The following is a 22738-nucleotide window of genomic DNA, read 5'->3' as shown; positions in this document are numbered from 1 at the left end:
CTCACAAAGGGAAAAAAAGCTCAGCAAAACAAGGAAATAAACCCTCCTTGCACAGCAGCTGTTCTGTTTGAAATATCCTGAGTGTTATTATCTAATTAACAGCCTCGCCCTCCTTGCAGGTGAGTGGTTTTGGAAGGGAGGAGAGGGGAGCTGGCAGTGCCAGGCTGGAGCAAACCTCCTCCCCTGTTCCAGCTGCCATTCCAGGTCCTTGTCTCTCCATGGGGACATTCCCACCTCCAGCACCTGGGCCAGCTCCCTGCCCCACTGGATTTTGTGAGGCTCCTGGTTCCTGGCTGAGTTTGGGTGGCAGGGCTGGGAACACCCCGAGCTGGCTGCACCCTGGCAGGACCCTTCTGCTTCCGAGGGAATTCTCACCCTGCTGGGCTGGGATGGGTAAAACAGGGACAGTGACACACATCAGCTCCTACTGTCCTGTGACAGTCACCCCAAAACGGCTCCTCGGGAGGGCAGGGCCCCCACCAGGTCTGGGTGCACATTCCAGCAGCAGGGAAGGAGATCTCTCCTGTCCTGCAGGGTCACACTCAGGGTTCAGAGATCTCTGCTGTCCTGCAGGCTCACACTCAGGGTTCAGAGATCTCTGCTGTCCTGCAGGCTCACACTCAGGGTTCAGAGATCTCTGCTGTCCTGTAGGGTCACACTGAGGGTTCAGAGATCTCTCCTGTCCTGCAGGGTCACATTCAGGGTTCAGAGATCTCTCCTGTCCTGCAGGGTCACATTCAGGGTTCAGAGATCTCTGCTGTCCTGCAGGGTCACACTCAGGGTTCAGAGATCTCTGCTGTCCTGTAGGGTCACACTGAGGGTTCAGAGATCTCTCCTGTCCTGCAGGGTCACATTCAGGGTTCAGAGATCTCTCCTGTCCTGCAGGGTCACACTGAGGGTTCAGAGATCTCTCCTGTCCTGCAGGGTCACACTGAGGGTTCAGAGATCTCTGCTGTCCTGCAGGGTCACACTGAGGGTTCAGAGATCTCTGCTGTCCTGCAGGCTCACACTGAGGGTTCAGAGATCTCTGCTGTCCTGCAGGCTCACACTGAGGGTTCAGAGATCTCTGCTGTCCTGCAGGGTCACACTCAGGGTTCAGAGATCTCTGCTGTCCTGCAGGCTCACACTGAGGGTTCAGAGATCTCTGCTGTCCTGCAGGGTCACACTCAGGGTTCAGAGATCTCTGCTGTCCTGCAGGCTCACACTGAGGGTTCAGAGGTTCAGAGATCTCTCCTCTCCTGTAGGGTCACACTCAGGGTTTGGGACACCTCAGGGATCCAAAGGAAGCTAGCATCTCTTTGTGGAGGGGTTTGTGTTGAAATTCCCAGAGAACTTGAGCCCTCCCGCTGTTTCACAGAATCATCCTGGCTGGAGAAGCCTCCCAGAGCATGCTGTGCCCGATCCCCAGCGCCACCAGCCCAGAGCAGGGAGGAGTGAGCAGCCTTTTCTGGGATTTCTGGCACAAACCAGCTTGCTGTGCTTCCCATGACCAGTGTCTCCTTTCCCACTCCACAGCCCCGGCCTCGCCTGTGCTGTGGATGCTGCAGCTGCTCTGGGTGCAGGTAAAACAAAAGGTTTTCATTAAAAGTGACATTGCTCCACCTTGCGCTGCCGCTGACAGTCCTGGTGAAAGGTACCTGAGATGTGTGGAAGCCACGGTAAGGTCCTGCCCTCCTTGCATCCCAGCATCCACGTGCTTCCCAAGCTGCCAAGTGAAAACATCCCCTGGATTTCCTTCCTGATGGAAAATAACTTTTCTGACTAAAATCATCCTGCAAAGCATACAAACAAATATTTGTAATGTTAGTTTTGGCCAAAATCTGAAGGGAAGAAAGGTCATGGAGAGCTCTTGAAGCTCTCAGCAGACAAGGACATTGTCCATCAGTTCCCAGCTTTTCGGGGGAACAGAAAACAGGTTCACAGTGTAACTTTTCCAATTAAAAATCAATTTTTGCCAGAAAGCCGCTCTGATTAGTTTTAATGAGAGGTAAGCAATCGTAAATGACATCCTGTGTCTACAAATTATGCGTGTGGGTTCAGAGCTGCCCTGCAGCCTCCACTTAGCACCGCAAGGACCTGGATCAGCGTCTTGTTTTGTAGCGCTGTGACATTTCAAGGAGTCGCAGGAGCCGGATTTCTGCAGGGCACTGCCCATTAACCCTGCCTGGCAGGGCAGGGAATTCTCAATTACTCCGTGCCACGTGCCCTCTCCCCATCTGCATTTCCATTTAAAGCTCGGCTTTTCGGCTCTGGAAGAATTAAAATACTTACTGGAACCGTGGCCCGGGTGCGTTTGTGTCCTGTCGTGTGCCAGCGTTTGGGGCTTTGCTGTGCAGCAGGGAATTTCGGGAGGGACCCAGCAGTCTTTCACCCCATGTGGACTTAATTAGCCCCTAATTTCCTCATGTGTGTTGGAGATGAAGCTTAAATGCTCCTAAATTGTGGGGAAGAAAGCGCGGCTTAAAACGACATTTTCTCCACAGCTCAAATTTTGTGCTCTCAGCCAACAAAAAAAAGTTCTATTCCCAATTACATTGTTTCTAATTGTAAATATAATTATGAGCATAAACCGAGCTGTTGAGGCGTGCATTTAATTCTGAAACATGAACTCCTATTTTTACCAACGTATTCCAGGGAAAAGTCAAGCAGCAAAGAGTTTCCCACTGATAAGAAACTGCAGAACTTCCATATCTTCCATTTTTCTGGTAATGATCACTTTTGTTTGCTGCTCCTCAAAAAGTGACCACATCCAGAGTAGAAAAACCAAACCACCAATGATTTAATAAACACAAATGATTTCAAAATATTCTGCAGAAGTCTGGAGTGGTTGACTTTCTTTGGTGTCCCTGATCTGACAGCTGGAGGGGGGACACTGGGCACAGCAGTGAGGGGACAAGGGCTGGACACTGGCCTGCGGCCACAGCCAGTGCCAACACTTGTACATTTTTACATGTTTTATGCTCTGCATTGCACAGGCAGAGCCAGAGTGACAATCCCAGCCTGGAGGAGTTTCCAGCTCCTGTAAGATCAAACTCTGGCTGATCAAATCCTGTACGATCAAACCCACCGAGTTTCCTTTCACAACTTTGCTTTTTCTTTTTCAAATTGAACATTCACCTGCCAAAAGTTCTCTGAGCCCACTATCCTCCCCTGACACCAAATCCCACAAGTTTGCAAAGTGCTGTAATCCGGAGGGCACACAAAGGAAATTCCAGAGACTTGGTCAGTCCTTAACCCTAAAGCACTGAGTGTGCAGTGACAGCTGTGACTCCTGCATTGCTCTGAGATCCCTCTGAATCCTGGGATGAACAGCACAGGGGAAACCTCAGGATGAAGTTTGCACCTTAAAACACCAAACAAAGCAGCTGCTCTTTGTAGATCAAGGAGCTGCAGAAGAGAGCAAAGCCCACCAGGGCTGGCCGTCCCCTGGTCCCTCCCTGCCGCGCTCTGTCCCAGGGGCGCTCGGTGGCACCAGGAGGATCCGGGGCTGCCCCGGCCAAGGGGCTGAGCACAGGCAGGGCACAGCTAAAAACCCTGCAAGGCAGCTGTGAGCTGGCAAAGCCCGGCCCACGGGGACGTGCGGAGCAGGGCAGGGAGCAGGAATCAGCACGGCAGCTCAGCCTGACACGAGTCCTGATCTGCTGAGGAGCTGAATGGATTCAGGCTACGGTTGATAAGCTTATCTTGAAGTAAGACAGAAGCTGGGCTGCTGGAATTCCTACTGTTGCTCTGTCATTATACAGCTGAAAGTCAGGAACTGTCAAATGACATGAATAATATCTGTCCATATTTAATCCAGCCAGCTGCTGACAATTGCCTCTCACCCTTCCCCTCGGTGCGCGAGCTCCTCCAAAGGGGTTGGAGCCATCGCACTGAATTGAGGCAAATCTGTAGCTGCAGAACCACGCTCCAGATAAGAGCCTCACTGTGTCTAAAATGGAGAAAAAGAGGAGATAGCAGCAAGCACAAGGAACTACGGAGATAATTCTTCCTGGACCACAGCAAGGAAAAATGTTGGAGATTGTGCTGACACTGGTGACGTTACAAATGCTGTGGGGCTGAGGATAATGCAGAGTAGACTTTTTTCCCCCTCCCCATTTCAAAACAATCACATTCTATCTCCTTATAAGATATGAGAAAGATTGTTATCTCGCATAATGAAAAGCAAATGACAGGCAGATAAACTTAGGAGCTGTTTATAAAGCCTTGTACAGTATTCTCCATGGTACCCAGATAAGGAAATCACATTATTGAAATGGCTACAAACAGCATTAAAAAGGCACAGAAGAGGAAAATGAGGAGATCAAATGCAGAAGGCAGACAAATTTTAGATTACTGATGGAGGTGTTCGGGCAGGGCACTCCTCTCCTCGTGGGAGCTGAGCACCTCCTGCTCCTGCAGCCTGAGCTCCAGCCCCATTTCCCTCCTTCCCTGTCCTCAGCCATCCCAGGGACCCCGAGCTGTGACACTTTGGCTGCCGGAACAACCCCCAGCTTTACCTTTTCTTCACCATTCTTTGCCCTGTAGTGTCCTCAGACATGTCTTGGTGCCTCTTCTGAGAGCACGAGTGGGAGGCTCTGGCTGCTGCTTGTTCTCTGCAGAAATGGGAGAAATTCAAGCCCTTTCCCATCTGAGTGAACAGCAAAGTGTTTTCTGAACTTTCTCAAGCACAGAAATACCATGGAAATGTTCTCAAGTGTAGGTAGAATAACAGCAGAGGAGTTTCTGCTCTGAGGCAGATTTAAATGGAAACCTCATGGTTAATGTGAGATTTCCTGGACGTCCCAGACCCCCCAGACCTCAGCCAGGGGCCCCTGTCGTGTGTTCCAGTGCAGCATCTCCCAGGAACTGGAATTCAGGTCACACTGGAAGTCCTTACACTGCAATAATCTTCCCTAATTAGAGGAGGAAAAAAGAACTCAGCTGGACAAATGAGCTAAAATCAGGAGAATCTTGAACAAACATCTCAAGCATTAATCATTTATAGAGAAAGAAGAAGAAAATCATCAAAATAATTGAGCAATTGCAGACAAATGTCACAATGCCTTGTATTGCCAAAATCTCATCATTGGAAATGTATACGTCTGATTTCCAGGTTTATTAATGAAACAAAAAGGCATCTACAACAGATAAATAATACATCATATGGAATTCACACAGTCTATTTATAATAGAGATCAGTGACACCTATCAACTCGCATTAAATCACATCATGCAGATTTTGCCTCGTCTGCACATTGTCAATCTCTGCTTCCTCTTTCCCTGCCGTGGTGACAAAAAAAGTCACTTGAAAAGGGTTGTCTCCAAAATCCCTGCAAGAACGTGTAAAAGAGCAGCAAACCCAGGCAGATTGGTGGCTGGGAAGGTGCTGGCTCCCCCCACAGTGTGCCCAGAAGCCAGCTCTGAGGGCACAGCAGGGCTCTGGCTCACAGACTGGGATCAGGGTCACGCCAGGAATCGAGGGCACGGGATGAGTCAGTGGCAGGGCTGGGAGCAGAATTGGGGTGTCAGCCTTCTGGGCTGCAAAGCTGAATCGTCCTCCATCCCTGACCTGTGCCCTGATGGAAAAAACCGTGGAATGAAGTGGGTTCTGCAAAAGGAGTTTGAGTTTTTACAATCATACCATTAAAACGTAACGCGGGCTTAGAAGCATCCTTCAAAAACAACATAAATAAGTTATTTTGCAGAAGAATTATTTACCATGAGAAGAGGTAGAAGTTTATAAACCAGCTCAGAGATCTACAGGGGAAACGTTCTCGTTGACATCATCAGAAAAGGGGGCTGAGGAGGCTGAAACCCCTGGATTTTGCATGCAGCTTCTAAAAACATAATTAGTGATCTAACATCAGCAGACGTCACTGGCTGCGGTAATGTCTGTGGCAAATAAATAACAGTGGAACACAATCAAACTGCCTGTAATGCACTCTGCTGGAGTATTGATGGCAGCATATGGCAAACATCTGACAGCTGTTGAACAGATGTGGCAATTAGCAAACCTTCTGGTCATGCTGGTGAGGTGATTATGCAACACGTTCTCCAGGAGGAGCCCTGCCTGCCTGCTCCGGGAGCTCTGCCCGGCCACTGCTGCTCCCAGGTCCCATTTCGGGCTCACGCCCCACTCCCTCCTGCCTCCCACCCCAGGTTTTGTTGGAGTTGCTGCCTCAGAGGGGATGTAGAGAAATCCCGAATTTAAACAAGAACAATATCAGTTCAGCGGTGGAGCAGATACTTCAATTATAATAGCTAATGGACAAATTGAGAGATAAAAAGACTTTTCTATCATGTTGAAATTCAATGAACAGTTTTCAATTAGGCTCTAAGTATAAAAGGGGAAAAAAGGAAGATACTTTTCCTTGATGTTAACATTGCAGGAGAAGATGAGAGTAACTTCACTTTTTCATTATACAGAAGAGGTGCATATAATGATGCATATTTAAATTATAAATCAGGTCACTATCTGCCAAATGAAAGCAATATCAATTAGAGCTGGGGTGGATCAGGCTTTAAAACTCCTTATATTTAATGACAAAAGTATGACTGTTACCCTCACCCAGCCAACAAAGGGATAATTTAAGGCAGTAAGAAATCAAAGAGTGATGTCACAAAAATAAGCCCTCACAGCTTTTTGGATGGGATTATTATAATTAATAGACTTCCAATGACTTTTTTTTATGTTTTTTTTGCAGGTTATGGGCTTTCACAAAAGCATTTATTGCAGGCATAAAATATATAAAGCTCTAAAGAGTGGGTTTGAGTAAGGTTGACTTGAGGGTCCTTAGCCTTTCTACTCCAGTAATTCCTGTAAAATCAGAGTTTCATTTATAGGCTCAATTTATAACGTTGAATTTATGCCAGTTCATCTGATATCAATCATGATAATAGCATGATCTATTGTACGTCACTTGTGCTAATGCAAATTAAATATCATTACGTTACAAAAAAGCCTTATGTTAAAATAACACGGAGTGTGTAACTCGAACCAAAAAAATTAAGGATGAATTAGCAATTTGGGCTGATCAAATGTACAGATAATAAATGTAAACCCTTGCATATCTTACATATAAAATTATATAGATGCTGAAAAAGGGAAAGCTCAGCAAAAAATAAACTAGATTAAGGTTTGTGTAGCAAGATTAACACTGATTTTCCCTCTTCATTGTAGTTAAGGTCAAGCAGTGAGCAGTTTATTACCTTCCTCTTAACCACTGCGGTTTTGAACCCCTGGCTTTGACACAGGAGTCCTGGGAACCAGCTTTCAAAAAGCTCCAGGTTTGCAAATGTCGTGGTTTGAATCCCCCAATGTGTTTATAAATGACATCCTCACACGCTCATCAGGGTAGCTGTGCATCTGGGTATAAACTCTGCAGTTCAGCTGAGATGATAAGTACAGCCAGGTGAGAAAGTCCTGAGAGTAAACGCAACCAAAGATTTTGCTGAAAATTGTTAACAATTGGTTCTTCTTGAGTCTCACTGCAGCCCGTGCCCTCTCTCCCCTGCTGAAGTGCCAGGACACCCTGTCTAGATTAAGAGACATTTCCATAATTGCAATTTTCAGCACAAAATCTGGGAATACCTGCGATATTTGTGCGGATCTCCATGCTGTCCATGTCCTGCAGCTTGGGGCAGAACCAGCATTTATCAGCTGTGTCTCCTGAGCACTACACACCATTCACACAGAGCAAAGCCCACCGGGGCTGCTCTGCAGTTTCCTCCTGAAGCGAGGAGCAGGGTCTCTGCTTGGACGTGTCCGTGAGCTCTGCTGGCCGTGGGGCTCCTGCGGTCCTGTGCCCTTTTTGGCTCTCGAGCAGACAGTCTCCTTTGGCAGGTACCTTTCGCTGGGGATGAATCCTGCCCGTGCTGTGGCGGGAGAGCTGAGGCAAAGCTGCTGTCAGTGCTGTGTTTGTCACCTGTGTGATATTTCCTGCTCCTGCAGTGGCTGAGCACTGGGCCATTGTTCCCACGTCCAGGCATTACACCGCAGAAAATGGGGGGCTTTCCTTCCTGAGGGGGAAAGCTGCTGCAAGAGCTTTTGGGGTCACTGAATTCCCCCTTCCAGTGCCTGAAGGGAGCCTAAAAGAACACGGAGAGAGTGACAGGCATGGGGGAATGGCTTCAACCTGCCAGAGGAAAGGTTTATTTCAGAGCCTGGGAGGAAAGTGTTCCCTGTGAGGGTGGGGAGGAATGGAATGGAATGGAATGGAATGGAATGGAATGGAATGGAATGGAATGGAATGGAATTCCCAGAGCAGCTGTGGCTGCCCCTGGATCCCTGGCAGTGTCCCAGGCCAGGTTGGACAGGGTTTGGAGCAGCCTGGGACAGTGAGAAGCATCCCTGCCATGGCAGGGGTGGAGCTTTCAGGTCCCTTTCAATGCTGGTCACTCTATGATTCTGTGATAGCAATAATAAATAAATAAATAAATAAATAAATAAATAAATTAATAATAATAATAATAATAATAATAACAAACCTCCTGAAGCCACATCCAATGCTGCTGTCCTGGGGCCTGGGAACCTTCATGGAGAAAAGCAGATAATTCTTGGAGTCAGGGCTGCTCCAGTGAAGCTGAGACTGACTCGTGTTGTGCTGGGATCCCTTCCTGTTCCTGACTCCTGGAAGGAAGGGAACACCCAGCCCAGCCCTTGGAAGGAAGCTGTCAGTAAATGATCCACACCTGGACCAGTAAAGGAGCACACTTGGTGCCACATCTGACTGAAGTTAATCTGCTCACTTTATCAATCAAACACCTGGATGTGGCTGCCGGGTTGTCCTGCTTATACCAAAAAATGCTCAGCCCTTGGAAGGAGGGGAGCACCAAGCCCTTGGGAGGAGGGGGACACCCAGCCCAGCCCAGCCCAGCCCTTGGGAGGAGGGGGACACCCAGCCCAGCCCAGCCCTTGCAGTGCTCTGTGGCTCTTTGTGCCAGCGTTCAGCATCTCTGGGCAACACTTTTTCCAATTTTTACGTAATTACCTGCACTCCTTAGAGGTGGAGAGGAGAAACTCTGGAGATCAAGCCTGGCACGAGGCTTTGCCCATCTCCTGGTGCACACAGCAGCCTGATCTGCAGGAGCATATTCATTATTTCACATTTTTCCTCCTTCAAATGGTGGCACTGCTTGTTTCAGGAGCAGAGCTGACACTCTTCACTGCTCATCGCTACAGATGTTAGAGAGATTCTTTAATGTTGGAAGGAAACACAAACCTCCTAATGGAGATCTTGGCAGCTAAGTGAAAGGAAAATAGATTGTTTTAAAATATATTTATAGGTCTTTTAACACATATATACTCTGACAGTGATCTGGGAGTTTAAAAAGTCTATTATTAAATTTGTTTTAACACCTCTGTTTACAAAGTTTCATCTGCTGCTTTCATTGCCTGCTTCATGTGCTAAAATTCTGGGTTTTCCATGGCATTTGGACAAACCTCAGCTTATTTTCATGGACCTCTTGGAAACTTTATCCCAAGTTAAAATAAACCCAGTGCTAGTGCTGGGTTTAACCCTTTCTATGAGATGGAGCCCAGTGTTTACAGGTCCAGAAAGGTTTTAGACCCTCATTTCCATTTCTGTCTGATAATTTGAAGGCTGTCTGTGGCACAGCAGTCCCTGGGCTGAGCAGTAAATGATCCCCACCTGCACCCTCACACCTGGTCCCACATCTGCTGAACTCTGCTCACACTGTGAAGTTCACTGTGTGGACGTGGCTGCCAGGTTGTCCTGGCCGTACCAAACCCTGAATTCCCATTTCTGCCCCCTGCCAGGAGCCTGCAGTTAGATAGGGACAGGAGAAACCACTTGGGAGGTTTTTTTATGGCTTTCCCTCCAACACCAGGCACTGGCTGGGGTCGGGGACAGGAAACTTCACCCACACGTCTGGTTCCAGGTGGAAAACCTGCTGTACTGAAATGGTGCCTTGGAAAATGCCAGGTTCTGAGGTACCTTCCCCTTCCAGAGAGGCTGACAGCCCCCATCAAACCCCTCTAAGTGCACCCTGGATTTCCCATGAATTATTCAGTCTGCAAATAATTTATTAGGTGAATTTAACCCCCTTTTTCTGTTCACAGATTGCCCCTGAGCATCTTTCAGCTTTCTCTTTGAAATTATTAAGTGGGTATTTTTAATGAATAATTTTGAGGATCAGATCTGTCTGAGGGGCCTCTGTGCTGCTGTTCAGGTGTGACAGGGTTTGCCTCAGAAACCTCAAAAAAGGGTGAGGAGACAGGTCAGAGCTTCAGCATTTCTGCTTCTCAGGGCTTGGGAGATGCCCCAGACACAGCCCTGGCTGCTGGCTGCTCACCACCTGGGGAGCACTGGGAATGCTGGCCTGCACCTGCAGGGGGATGCAAACAGCTCCGGGGGAGTTGGACCCAAAACACAACCAGCAAAGGTGCCTGGAGCACCCTCGGAACGCAGGAATGAAAATCAGGGCTTGTGCTCGGGATCTCCACAGAGCGGGGCCAGAACATCTGCCAGAGCTCCCCTGGCTGACAGGAGCATCAGGAGCACGGCTCTGAGAGCTGATGGAAAACTCTGAGGGAGCAGCAACTCTCCAAAACCCCCAGGGAGGCCATGGAGAGGTTTTGGGTTTGGTTTTGGGTTTGGTTTTGGGTTTGGTTTTGGGTTTGGTTTTGGTGCCCTCCCAACGAATTCCATTCATTGGGAAATAAGAGCAGAGGGGAGATGGAGTGGAAAAGAGCAGCATCAAAAGTGCCAGCACCAGGCAAAGATAAAACCAAATCAGTATTCAAATTACATGCGTGTCTCAATTTTGCTTTGTTATTGTGTCACTATTTTGAAAAGCCCAAATTATGCTCATAAAAACTTAAGCTATCCATACATATGTATGAAAGTGCTCAGCTTCAGCAGGGCTGAGACAGACAAATCTGGGAGTGGGATTCTTTTCAGGCTGTGAGAAGCAAATAATAATCAAGTGTAGTTGAGTTGTGTGAGATATTGGGCCTGGAACCTCCTCCTTTGTCTTGCTCTCCTGCAGGAGAAGAGGAGGAGTCTGAAGGAATTTTGGGGGTTGTTGCAGGATCCAGGGGAGCAGTGGAAGCTGCACTCAGTGCTGGGCTGGGCTGGGCTCACATCCTGCTGCAGTAGCTCGGGTTTGTCCTGATCCAAGTTCCCCAGGAGCTGGGCATGGAGCAGCTCTGGTGGGATGGCTTTGACCATGGGAAATTCCAGACGGGTTCAGTTGTAAATTTACAGTGGATGTGTAATAGAAATAATTTACAATGGATGTGTAATGTAAATAATAACGCTTTCTCCACAGGTGGATGATTTCATCCTGGAGACACTTTTTTCTCCCTGTTGTTGTTGTTGGTTTTTTTTGATGCTCTCCCTGCTCTCTGCTCTGGGAAGGCAGAGGATTCACAGCTTCTCCTCCTGCTCCTGCCCTCAGAAGATCCATTTCTGTGCACGCTTCCCGTGTGGACAGCCAGGCCTTGGGCCAGCCTGAGAGCTTGGACTCCCATTTGGAGAATTCAAGGAAAACCAGCAGAAATCCATAAAACCACTATTAACGGGTGTGCTGAATGGACATGTTTCACCACTTTGCCAAACTTTTGTGACTGAGCTGTCTTGGACTGCAGCCCCCAGGTTTGATTAGAGCCTCGGAGGATAAATATTCAAGAATAACACCTGTAATAAAAACGGGGAATGTAGTTCCACCCCTTCCTTCAGGAAAATTTTATCCCACTAAGTGATTGCAAAGCGGCCCCAATTCCAAGAGCCTGTGCTTCAGCCTTCAGCACATTTCTGGGGCAGATTAGAATATTCTCCCCTGTTCTGTGATGAATTAGCTGCGTTTGCTGCTATTTTTGAGGGGGGCAGGGGGAATTACCATATCACTATATGCACAAGAGATCAAATGTATGATTAAAAATATTTATAATACTGATGTGGAAAAGAATGATATGTTAAACAGATAAGCGTATAATAATGCATGTCTTACCCATAAAATTTAATTTATCCCTTGGGCAGGGCATAAACTTTGCTCAAGAACAACATGTTTTCCATCTATAGATTGCAGAGCTAAACTGCTTAATTTTACAGCAAATTGATCACTGCTGTAATATTTCAGGAGCAAAATGATCCTCAACAGTCAGTTCAGTTTCAAAAGCCCAAATTTATAGTTGTGCCTCTGATTTAGTGATAAGGTTTTTTAACATATTGGGCATTTCATCACTTTCTATCGGGAGTCAGCGTTGCACCAACAAAGAAATATTTTTTGAAATCAACAACAACAACAATAAAAAAAGGGCCATAAATAATATACATCCAACTGACAGAAGAGTTTAATATTCCCTTCAGACTGGGAGGAGATTACTCAGGTTCCTGTCCTTGTGCACACTCGTCCTGCCCAGGGGACCTGTGCTCTGCTCCGAGGGTGGAATCGCTCCCAAATCCCTTCCCAGCTGCTCAGGAAACTATTCCACTCATTTTCCCCGGTGGCCAAACTTCATTTCACCCAGAGCACATAAAATTTAGTGGATCTAAAGTTACTTGACACTTTTGATATGTTTAAAATAAATGTAGAGGGATTTAATGATGTGAAAGTTCATGACTCAGTAAAGATTGCTCCCTCGCCGGGGTCTGAGGATAGACACCTATAAAATCAAATTATTATTATCACAGGAGCCAGGAGAAAAAAGTAGGCCCTGCTGAGCTCTATTCACAGAGTTTTTGCATTCATTATGCTCAGTCTAGTTATGAAACAAAGGGACCAGGTAGGCTGAAATCTCAGAAGGTTTTCTCAAGTAATTCTCTGCAGCAGCTCTTTGTGATTACCACGGTGAATTTTTAGAAATCCTATCCCTGTGCCAGGAGGAGAGGAACAGGAGACGTCTCCCTTGCCTCGGCGCGGCTGCGAGCGCTCGCTCTTGAGCAGCACCCCCTTCATTAGGGACGGGCACGGGGGCAGTGAAGGCAGGGATGGGGTTTGTTCTCCCGAGCAGAGCGTTCCTCACCGGCTCTGGCGCGAGGGACGGGGATGCAGCCAGCCCCGAGCTGCTGGGATGCGCAGGGCAGCTCTGGGGCTGGGTCTCTGCGTGTGGGGGGAGAGCAGCAGCTCCCCAAGCCCTGCTCAGCCCCACAGCGCCTGTCCCTGCTGGAGAAGGGTGAGGGATCAGGGATCAGGGATAAGGGATAAGGGATCAGGGATGAGGGATCAGGGATAAGGGATAAGGGATCAGGGATGAGGGATCAGGGATAAGGGATCAGGGATAAGGGATCAGGGATCAGGGATCAGAGATCAGGGATCAGGGATGAAGGATCAGGGATCAGGGATCAGGGATCAGGGATCAGGGATCAGGGATAAGGGATCAGGGATAAGGGATCAGGGATCAGGGATCAGGGATCAGGGATCAGGGATCAGGATAAGGGATCAGGGATCAGGGATAAGGGATCAGGGATCAGGGATCAGGGATAAGGGATCAGGGATCAGGGATCAGAGATCAGGGATCAGGGATGAAGGATCAGGGATAAGGGATGAGGGATGAGGGATCAGGGATCAGAGATCAGGGATCAGGGATCAGGGATAAGGGATCAGGGATAAGGGATGAGGGATCAGGGATCAGAGATCAGGGATCAGGGATCAGGGATAAGGGATCAGGGATCAGGGATCAGGGATCAGAGATCAGGGATCAGGGATCAGGGATCAGGGATCAGGATAAGGGATAAGGGATCAGGGATAAGGGATCAGGGATCAGGGATCAGGGATCAGAGATCAGGGATCAGGGATCAGGGATCAGGGATCAGGATAAGGGATAAGGGATCAGGGATCAGGGATCAGGGATCAGGGATAAGGACCCCTGTCCTGCTGGAGCTGCCTGGCAGCACCGAGGGCACATCTCTGCACAGAGCGTCTCAGTGGCACTTCCAGCAGGACAGGGAGGTTCCCAGAGCTGCTCCTGCCTTCCTGCAGGTCCTGCACACTCACCTGGACACAGTCACTGGTGTCGCCCTGGGTTTGTAAGTTCTTCTGAGCCCTCTGATGTTTACATTCTTGTAACGAACTTTCTCACACACTTTCTGTAAATAACTCATTGTTTTGCATTCTTTTATGGAGGAAGAGACATTTGATGGCACTGTCACCCTCCAATCCACTGTCACCTTTGGAAATCTATAAATGCTGGAGTCAGGATTAAACTTCCCTGTTTTTTACCTTGGAAAATCCAATGTCCACATCTTTCTGTTTCGTGTCCTGGAGTGACAAACGGGGGCCTTTGCCTGGGCCTGGTGCAGCTCTGGAGGCTCAGAGGGCAGGAGGTCTCTGTGCACAGTGGGGAGCTTGTGCTGTGTAATGAAAGCAAGACAAAGGAAGGATCAAATGCCAGCAGGTATTTATTTTTTTTTGGTGTGTGAGCAAAGCACCAATGCGGGGTGCATGTTCCACCTGCAGTTGTTTGGGAGTGGAGCCCAGCTCAGGGAGCTGTGTGAAGCCCTGCTGGAGGCTCCCAGGCAGCTCTGGCCTCAGGCTGCTGGGGCTGCAGGGCAGGGAGGTGCCGAGCACTCTGCCTCCCTGTGCAGTCTGAGCAAAAGAGTTCAGCTGCAGGCTCAGCTGCTGTAAATGTTCTTCTCCAGGCAGAAATATCCTTTAATTGCCCAAGCATCCCACGCCTCTGCTAACAGCACTTACACAAATAATTCAGGATCCAGCTCCTTATCCTCAACTTGTGCACTCTTACTGGGAATAGTGGAGAAAAGGTGATTTACAGTAGCCAGTGTTTCAAATATATTTCCTAAAGCTTGAAATGCAGCTTTGGCAATACATGTAAGGTTTCTGATGGAAGAATGCACTCGAGGTTGTGAATCTTCTTTTAATTACGGGGTTAAGTGTAGGAAGTCCTTTACCAATCAGGTGCAATTAAAGAAGAACTGTCTCTGCACAGTTTCCTGGATTTGTTTTACTTCACCTCATCGTTCTCAGGTGGTTTTCACATTCAATCCCTTCTGCAGGATTTAAGTTTTACAGTTGTGCTCAAGGCTGCTGTGAATCTGGACCTCCCAGGTGTGCAAAGGGAGAGAGCCCCACGTGGATATTCCCAGGAAACAAAGAGAATCAGGGCTGTGATCTGGCATTGCATCCCTGTGAGTGTCACAGGCAAATAAAGCTGCCCCTGCACCTGTTACAGGGGAAATAAAGTGACTTTGACCCCACACTGCATCCTTTGCTGGATATATATCAGTATACATTATTCAAAACTCAAATATCAATGATCACATAGATATTAGCCACGATCTTGGCTATTACTTTCTGAACAAACATTTTAATTTTCAGATGTCACGTTTGTTAAAGCTTATTTTGAGGAAGAGGGAGGGAGACAGACCCTTTTAAAGGTGTGCCAGGGTGTCTTTGCTTAGCAAACACAAGGCACATTTCGATTTCTTTTAGCTCTCCAGTGTTCACCTGCTGAAACATTTACAATGCTCCTATTGAAAAAAAAAAAAAAGCAATAGGAGGAAATAAAAAGCAAATGTGTGTGTCTGGATGGACTGGGGATGTCTGAAGTGCATGCCAGCAGGTAGGGTTAGATTTGTGAGGCTGGGTTTTTGTGTCTGAGCTCCAGAGCAAACTTCAAGGGTCTGTCTGAGCAGAGCAGGGGGGTTGTGTGAGTGGCCTGGAAAATCACAAAAATCACAAAAATCACCTCCTCCCAGCACTCTGGCTTTCTAGGAGCCCTTTCCAAATTAATCTGAATGGAAGACAAAATAATAAATGATAAAATATTAAGCACAAGTGAGCCTTTTGACTTGTCTAGACAGTCTGGAGCAGATTTTCAGGGGAAAGTTGTTGATGCCAGAAGTCAGCTCGGTGTGTGCAAGTGCATTTCCAGGCACTGTCCCAGGCTCAGCTCCAGCTGGGTTTCCAAGCTGAGCTGGGTTTTCCAGGCTCTCAGCACACAGCCCTGCAGTCCCAGAGGAGCTCAGCTGGGGGGTCCCAGCAGGGTGGGACCTGGGGGGCACCTGGAGATGCTGGGTTGAATTAACTGCACAGAAACAAAGCCCTCGTGGAAACCACGGGTTTGTTGTGAGTACTGAACACAGAACCTGCCCTGAGCTGCTCTGGCCATGTGCTGGTGAGCCTCACCTCCGCTGATATGTGCTGATGCTGCTCAGCTCCCAGGGGTGAGGATCCCTCACTCCCATCCCCACAGGAGCAGGGAGCGCAGTCCTTCAGTCCCTGGGAATCTCCCCCCGGATCAGAACCCCCACGGGGACCTCTGGCTCACTCCCACCTGAGGGACAGAAACCCCCAGGTGCTTGTGAGTGCTGGGCTTGGACCCTCCAGGGCTGCCCTGCCCTGGCCCTGCTGGGTTTCTCTGCCCTGCTGGGTTTCTCTGCCCTGCTGGGTTTCTCTGCCCTGTTGGGTTTCCCTGCTCTGCCATGGCCCTGCTGTTCTCTCTGCCCTGCCCTGGCCCTGCTGGTTCCTCTGCCCTGTTGTTTCCCCTGTCCTGCCCCTGCTGGTTTCTCTGCCCTGCTGGTTCCTCTGCCCTGTTGTTTCCCCTGTCCTGCCCCTATTGGTTTCTCTGCCCTGTTGGGTTTCTCTGCCCTGACCCTGTTGGGTTTCTCTGCCCTGGCCCTGCTGGTTCCTCTGCCCTGTTGTTTCCCCTGTCCTGCCCCTATTGGTTTCTCTGCCCTGTTGTTTCCCCTGCCCTGGCCCTGCTGGTTTTCTCTGCCCTGACCCTGTTGGTTTCTCTGCCCTGTTGGTTTCCCTGCCCTGCCCTGGCCCTGCTGGATTTCTCTGTCCTGCCCCTCTTGGTTTCTCTGCCCCGTTTGGTTTCTCTGCCCTGGCCCTGATGGATTTCTCTGCCCTGCTGGTTCCCCTGCAGGCACACCCAGCCCAGCCTGGCACCTCACCTCTGCGTTTTTCCTGCAATTCCTTCAGCTGCTCCTCAGCACAGCATCTTCAGGCAGGGTTTGTGTTTGCTGCTGGGCTGTTCCTCCTGTCCTACATATGTCAGTAACTTTCTGCAGAGTCAGACTGTCTTCCCTGAAGAGTTTTCTGTTGTCATCACTTCTGAGCTCCACTCCAGTTGCTGCCCCTGTTAATTCCCTGAAAAAGCTGCTCAGTTTTGGGCTGGGCTGCCTGACCTCCCTCAGCTGCCTTTGGCACACGACAGAAAACCTATTTTCTGGACAGAAAAAACCACACAATGTCTTGGCTGATAGATCACACACAGAAATACAAATATTAAAATCTTAATTTGCTATTATCTGGTGGTGTGTGTGGTTTTGTGGAGATGCTCTTTGTTAAATGTTGTAAATACCATAATTCTCCCCAGAACAAATCCTTTCATTGCACTCTTTATACATTCTTGTGCCCCTGCTTTTTCAGCTCCTTCAGAATTGTCACCCAGGACATTACAGAAGACAGATTTCCATAGCCACAAATGGAATCAAATGTCCAGTTCAATTGACTTTTAATTGGAGTTGAACAACGAGAAAGCCTTTGAAGAACTCTGCTACACTGAACCTCTTAATTTACCCCGAACCTGGCTGTTGGTGAAAATCCCAACTCCTCAGCTGGAGGGAGAAGTTTCTCTTTGCTCCAGTGGCCACATTATCATCCACAAATACCCAAAGAGTTTGGTGTTAGGACAGTTCATAGCTGGCTGAGAAACAGACTTGCTCTGATTTTGTACCTTATGGTCAAATAACAGAGAAATGCAACTACAGTGAGCAGGAAAAGCAATCATTTAAAAATCATTCTTATTTTAGCAAATAAGTTGTTCTATGTTTCAGTCAAACATGATTTTCTATTGCCAGAAATCTCCATGTTCTGTAGTGGAAATGGACAAGTGGGGATATTTTGTGTACAAGGAATATTTTTGAAGTTATTTCTTTAAATTACAGTTGTGCTCATTAGGACAGACCTTAACAAAATCCAGTTGCTGATTAAAATAATTACAGAAACTTGCATGAATTTCCCCAGTTCTTTTTGAGCTTTTTTGATAAATATAAAAATAAATAAACCAGGTTTTTAACAGATCAGAAAGGCAGACATCCAGCCCAAGCCTGGTACCAGTGAGGAGCCAAGAAGAGAAGTCCAGTTTGCATCTCTGAGCACACAATTGGGATTTTAGAGATTCTGCTCAGGTCATGGAAAACATCCTAAAGCAGGGATCACAGAAACACCTTTTCCCCACATTCTCTCTCGTTTTTCTCTCCAGTCCTTGCCCTTTGGTGTATTCCTGTGGTGGTGTGGGGCCGAGCTCAGTCCCTGCAGGGGCAGCCCCCCAGGCTGGCTGCTCGGTCCCTGCAGGGGCAGCCCCCCAGGCTGGCTGCTCAGTCCCTGCAGGGGCAGCCCCCCAGGCTGGCTGCTCGGTCCCTGCAGGGGCAGACCCCCATGCTGGCTGCTCGGTGCCCCCTGCACATCAAACACAGATTTCCCTTCTTTGTGCTGCACATCTCCTGCAGCAGATAAGGGGAGACAAATGCACTTTCACGGCCAAAGCCTCACGGGGAGCTCTGGGTGGAAAGGATATTTGGTGATGGTATCTGGAGTAGTTTGTCCCCTCTGCGCCGGGCAGGATTGATGGCGGGATCAGGAAATGATCCCTGATGGATGGCTGCTGGGCCTGGCCATCGGTTGGGAGCGAGGATGATAATTCAGTTTTACTGATGCCACTGAGAGGGGAACTTAATCTATTAAATAGTTTAGAAGTTTTACAATTCCCCGTGAAGTGTTTAAAGCAGAGCTTCTCCACCTTTGCCACTGCCTGGCCTGCTCTTTCCTCTCCTTCTCCTCTTCCTTTCCTGCAGGAGCCAGGGTTCTCCTTCCTTCCTTCCCTGCAGGAGCCAGGGTGCTCCTTCCTTCCCTGCAGGAGCCAGGGTGCTCCTTCCTTCCTTCCTTCCCTGCAGGAGCCAGGGTGCTCCTTCCTTCCCTCCTTCCTTCCTTCCCTGCAGGAGCCAGGGTGCTCCTTCCTTCCCTCCTTCCTTCCTTCCCTGCAGGGAGCCAGGGTGCTCCTTCCTTCCTTCCTTTCCCTGCAGGAGCCAGGGTGCTCCTTCCCTCCTTCCTTCCTTCCCTGCAGGAGCCAGCGTGCTCCTTCCTTCCTTCCTTCCCTGCAGGAGCCAGGGTTCTCCTTCCTTCCTTCCCTGCAGGAGCCAGGGTGCTCCTTCCTTCCTTCCTTGCAGGAACCAGGGTGCTCCTTCCTTCCTTCCTTCCTTCCCTGCAGGAGCCAGCGTGCTCTTTCCTCCCCTGCAGGGCCAGGAGGGATCCCATATCCACACCCGAACGAAAGGGGCCGTTTGTTGGAGGGGTACAAATCGCAGGGGCTGCAAATGGGAGCTGCTTTGGGTCACGTTTAATGTCTGGCACCTCGGGGGACTCTGTGCAGCCCGTGGGAGTCTGGCTGCCCTGCTCCTGGGATGGAACCGTGGAGTGGAGTGGCTTGGAAGGGACCCTAAAGATCACCTCACCCACCCCAGCCATGGCAGGGACACCTCGCACTGTCCCAGGCTGGCCTTGGGCACTGCCAGGGATCCAGGGGCAGCCTCAGCTGCTCTGGGATCTGTTCCAGGGTCTCCCCACCCTCCAGGCAAGGATTCCCTCCTTATCTCTGTTCTAACCCTCCTGTCTGTCCCTTTGGAGCCATTCCCTGTGTGCTGTCCCTCCATCCCTTGGAAATCCTCTCTCCACCTTTGCTCTTGGCTCCTCCAGGCCACCCTGAGCTCACCCCAGAGCTTCTCCTGCCCGGGTGAACAATGCCAGCCGTGCCAGCAGAGCTGCTCCATCCCTCTGCCCATCCTGGTGCCTCCTCTGGGCTCTCCCCAGCAGCTCCAGCTGCTCCAGTGCTGGCCCCAGAGCTCCTCCCTGTGTTCCCAGCACTGCCTGCTTGGCACGGGGTGCCAGAGCCACTCCAGTGCCCCCCAGCCCCTGATGGGACAGAGCAGGAGTGCCCTTCTGGGGACAGCGGTGCTCTGTGCCACCTCAAAGCAAAGCCTGAGCAGAGCCAGCCCAGCCCCAGACTGACGAGGAGCAGGGACAGATGGAAATGAGAGGAAATTGGAATAAAAGAAATTAATATTTGACGTGTACAAGCATATGCACATAAATATAAATACATTTCTGGCTAAAATCAAATAGTTTTTCCCCAGAGTGAGGGAGCTGTGGCTGCTGCTTGGGTTGTGCTGTCACTCCTGGAGATGATTGCAGAGCCCCTCAAATTGCAGCACAGCCTTTTCCCCACCCTGGTGCCACCCATCTCCCCTCTGTGTCAAATGGTGATTAGGGAGGTCTCTGAAAGCTCAGCAGAGGAAAAAGCTGGAAGACAGAATTATGATAATGGAGAGAGACAAAGGTACAGAAGAAAGGGAATGGATATTATCAGCGTGTTACATTTGTGTGCGAGGAGCCAGACAGGATTAAGCTGTTTTGAATAATGCAGCTGACAAGTGCAATGAAGAACATTTGCCAGTGTTGGACTCCACCCCAAGGCACCCAGTTTAGTCCATATCTGACATCGTGGGCCAGGGGTGGGGTGCTTCAGAAATCCACTTACAGAACCGTGAAATCCCAGAACGGTTTGGGCTGGGAGGACCTGGAATCTCATCCCATTCCAAGGGATTCCTGGAATCACATCCCATTCCAAGGGATTCCTGGAATCTCATCCCATTCCAAGGGATTCCTGGAATCTCCTCCCATTCCAGGGCAGGGACTCCTCCCCAGCCCAGCTCGTCCAGCCCGGCCCTGGGCACTGCCAGGGAGCCAGGGCAGCCCCAGCTGCTCTGGAAACCCCGGGCAGAGTTCCCTGGGTGCAGCCAGTGAGAAGTGCCGCTCACAATCACCTCAGCAGCAAATCCCACATGGCTGTGTCCCCCCCTGGCTGGGCAGAAAGGGTTTCAGAGAAATGAGACTGAAAAATGGCAGGGGAGGCAGGACTGAAAATGAACAGACAGGCCAAACCTGGCTGCTGGGGAACGGTGCAGTGAGGAGGGGTCACTCACAGGGACCATGGTCACAACCAAGGCTCCTCTGGGGACACTTTGTCCTCCCAATGAGCTGAGCAGGCACTGCCCAAGCTGCGCTCAGGTATCTCTGGCAGGGCAGGATTAATCAATTAATGGAGCTAGCTGGGTATTTTCTTCCCTGAAGAAGTTTTCACTGGAAATTATTCAGTGTTTAAACCAATTTCTTGTGTGGGGAGGCGTAAGTGTTTGCCAGGAGGAGTTTTTGAGCTTCAAGGAGGTTTTCTAGTCCAAAGCCAAGGCACAGAACCAATGGCAGGGAAGTCACTCACCAGCACTGGGGATGTGAGTTCAGATGCCTCCATGAGGTTGGTTGCTTGTTAAAATTCACCTTTTGTAGATCCTCCTGACACAGAGCAAAGAGAGAGAGAGAAATGAAGCAGAAATCCCAGTGTTTGGAGTGTTTCCCTGTGCATTCTCTGTCCCGCTGTCCATGCCCTCATCCCACCTCTGCTGCTGGCTGGAGACGGGGGACACTCAAACGGCCACTTCAGGAAATACAGAGATTTGCTGCTGCCTTTGGTGGCAGCTCAAGCAGAAACGTGGAGCTGCAGTTCCCTCCCAGCAGGGCCAGGGCTGCTAATGCATCCAGGGGAGCACAGTGCTGCCTTAGCTGCAAATCCCCCTGCCCGCCCTCGCCGCTTCCATTTCAACACCCACCGCTCCAGGCCCGCTCCCCGTCCTCACCCTGGCCAGCACAAAGGGGAATCATTGGGATAACAGGAAAAAATCAATGCGTGGGGAGGCATTCCTGACCTCTGCAGTGGTGGAGATCCCAGACGTGGAGCTCCTGTGAAGTGGAAGCAGATAATCCTGGTCCCTTCCCGTGGGCACCTCCGAAATCCCTGCCCAGGCAGGGGAAGATCCTTTCCAGTCTGGGCTTTCCAAGTTGTGCAAGGCTTTTGGAACAGGAACTTTGCTTCTGAACTGCACTGAGGAAAAAACAGGGCATCAGGAAGCATTTTTAAGCAGTGATAACAAAATCAGAGGGCAAAGCAACCTTTGCCTCAGATCAAAAACACTGGGAAAATAAATAAAAATGTCTAAACAACTCAAACTGAGCCCAAACCCTCGATTCAGCCTTTGCAGGTTTCCACATTACTCTGTGGAGAAGAGAAGGAGTCAATGGAAATGACAATAAATAAATCCATGGGAAAAAAGGTGGTTCAGATAAAGTAAATCCAGGAGGGGCTGGGGTGTCTGCAGAGAGGAAATCACAGCCAGACCCGTCCTCAGATACATTCAGTGTGGGCTACAAGTGTGAGAGCAAGGTGAGAGCACAGAGTTTCAGCTGTGCAGCTTCCAGAATTCAAGCGTCCCGTGCCAGCGAGGTGAATACAAGGCAGCTTTTAATTTCTTCACCAAAAACGTTTTTTTGTTTCTTTTCCACTTCTACCCGTGGAAGATGGAAACTGAGTTTTTGCTGAGCTTTCCCAGGCAGTGGCTGGGCTGGGGTGTTTGTGCCTGGCCACAGCTGCCAAGGACAGAGAGAGAAATCATCCTTGGAGTGCATTTCTGCTCCTCCAGATCTTGTCACCCACCCCGTGTGCAGCTGCTGGAGGTGAGATTAGGGCTGCAATTATTTTTTGCTGACTCTGTGGGTCTGAGCTCTTGCAGCAGAATTTCTCTAGAGGGCAGTCAGGACTCGGAGCTGCCTGGGAATGAATAAATATATAAATAAATATATATATATATATCCTGTAGAAATGACAGATCATCTTTGCACAGCAGTAAAGGTTACAAGAGTGGGTGCACATGTTGCAGTG

General features: G+C 49.4%; 1 long non-coding RNA gene across 1 annotated transcript; it reads right to left on the bottom strand.

The window, feature by feature from the left end:
• Nucleotides 1–8973: 8973 nt before the first annotated feature.
• On the bottom strand, nt 8974–21879 carry LOC119710320. The gene is made up of 4 exons (XR_005259536.1): nt 21729–21879; nt 21245–21318; nt 14167–14297; nt 8974–9225 (listed from the first exon to the last, which is right to left on the bottom strand). It is a non-coding gene; the product is annotated as an uncharacterized LOC119710320 (long non-coding RNA).
• Nucleotides 21880–22738: the final 859 nt, after the last annotated feature.

Source organism: Motacilla alba, chromosome 20, assembly GCF_015832195.1.
Source record: "Motacilla alba alba isolate MOTALB_02 chromosome 20, Motacilla_alba_V1.0_pri, whole genome shotgun sequence".
Classification (NCBI taxonomy): domain Eukaryota; kingdom Metazoa; phylum Chordata; class Aves; order Passeriformes; family Motacillidae; genus Motacilla; species Motacilla alba.
This window is presented reverse-complemented; position numbering and strand designations above follow the sequence as displayed.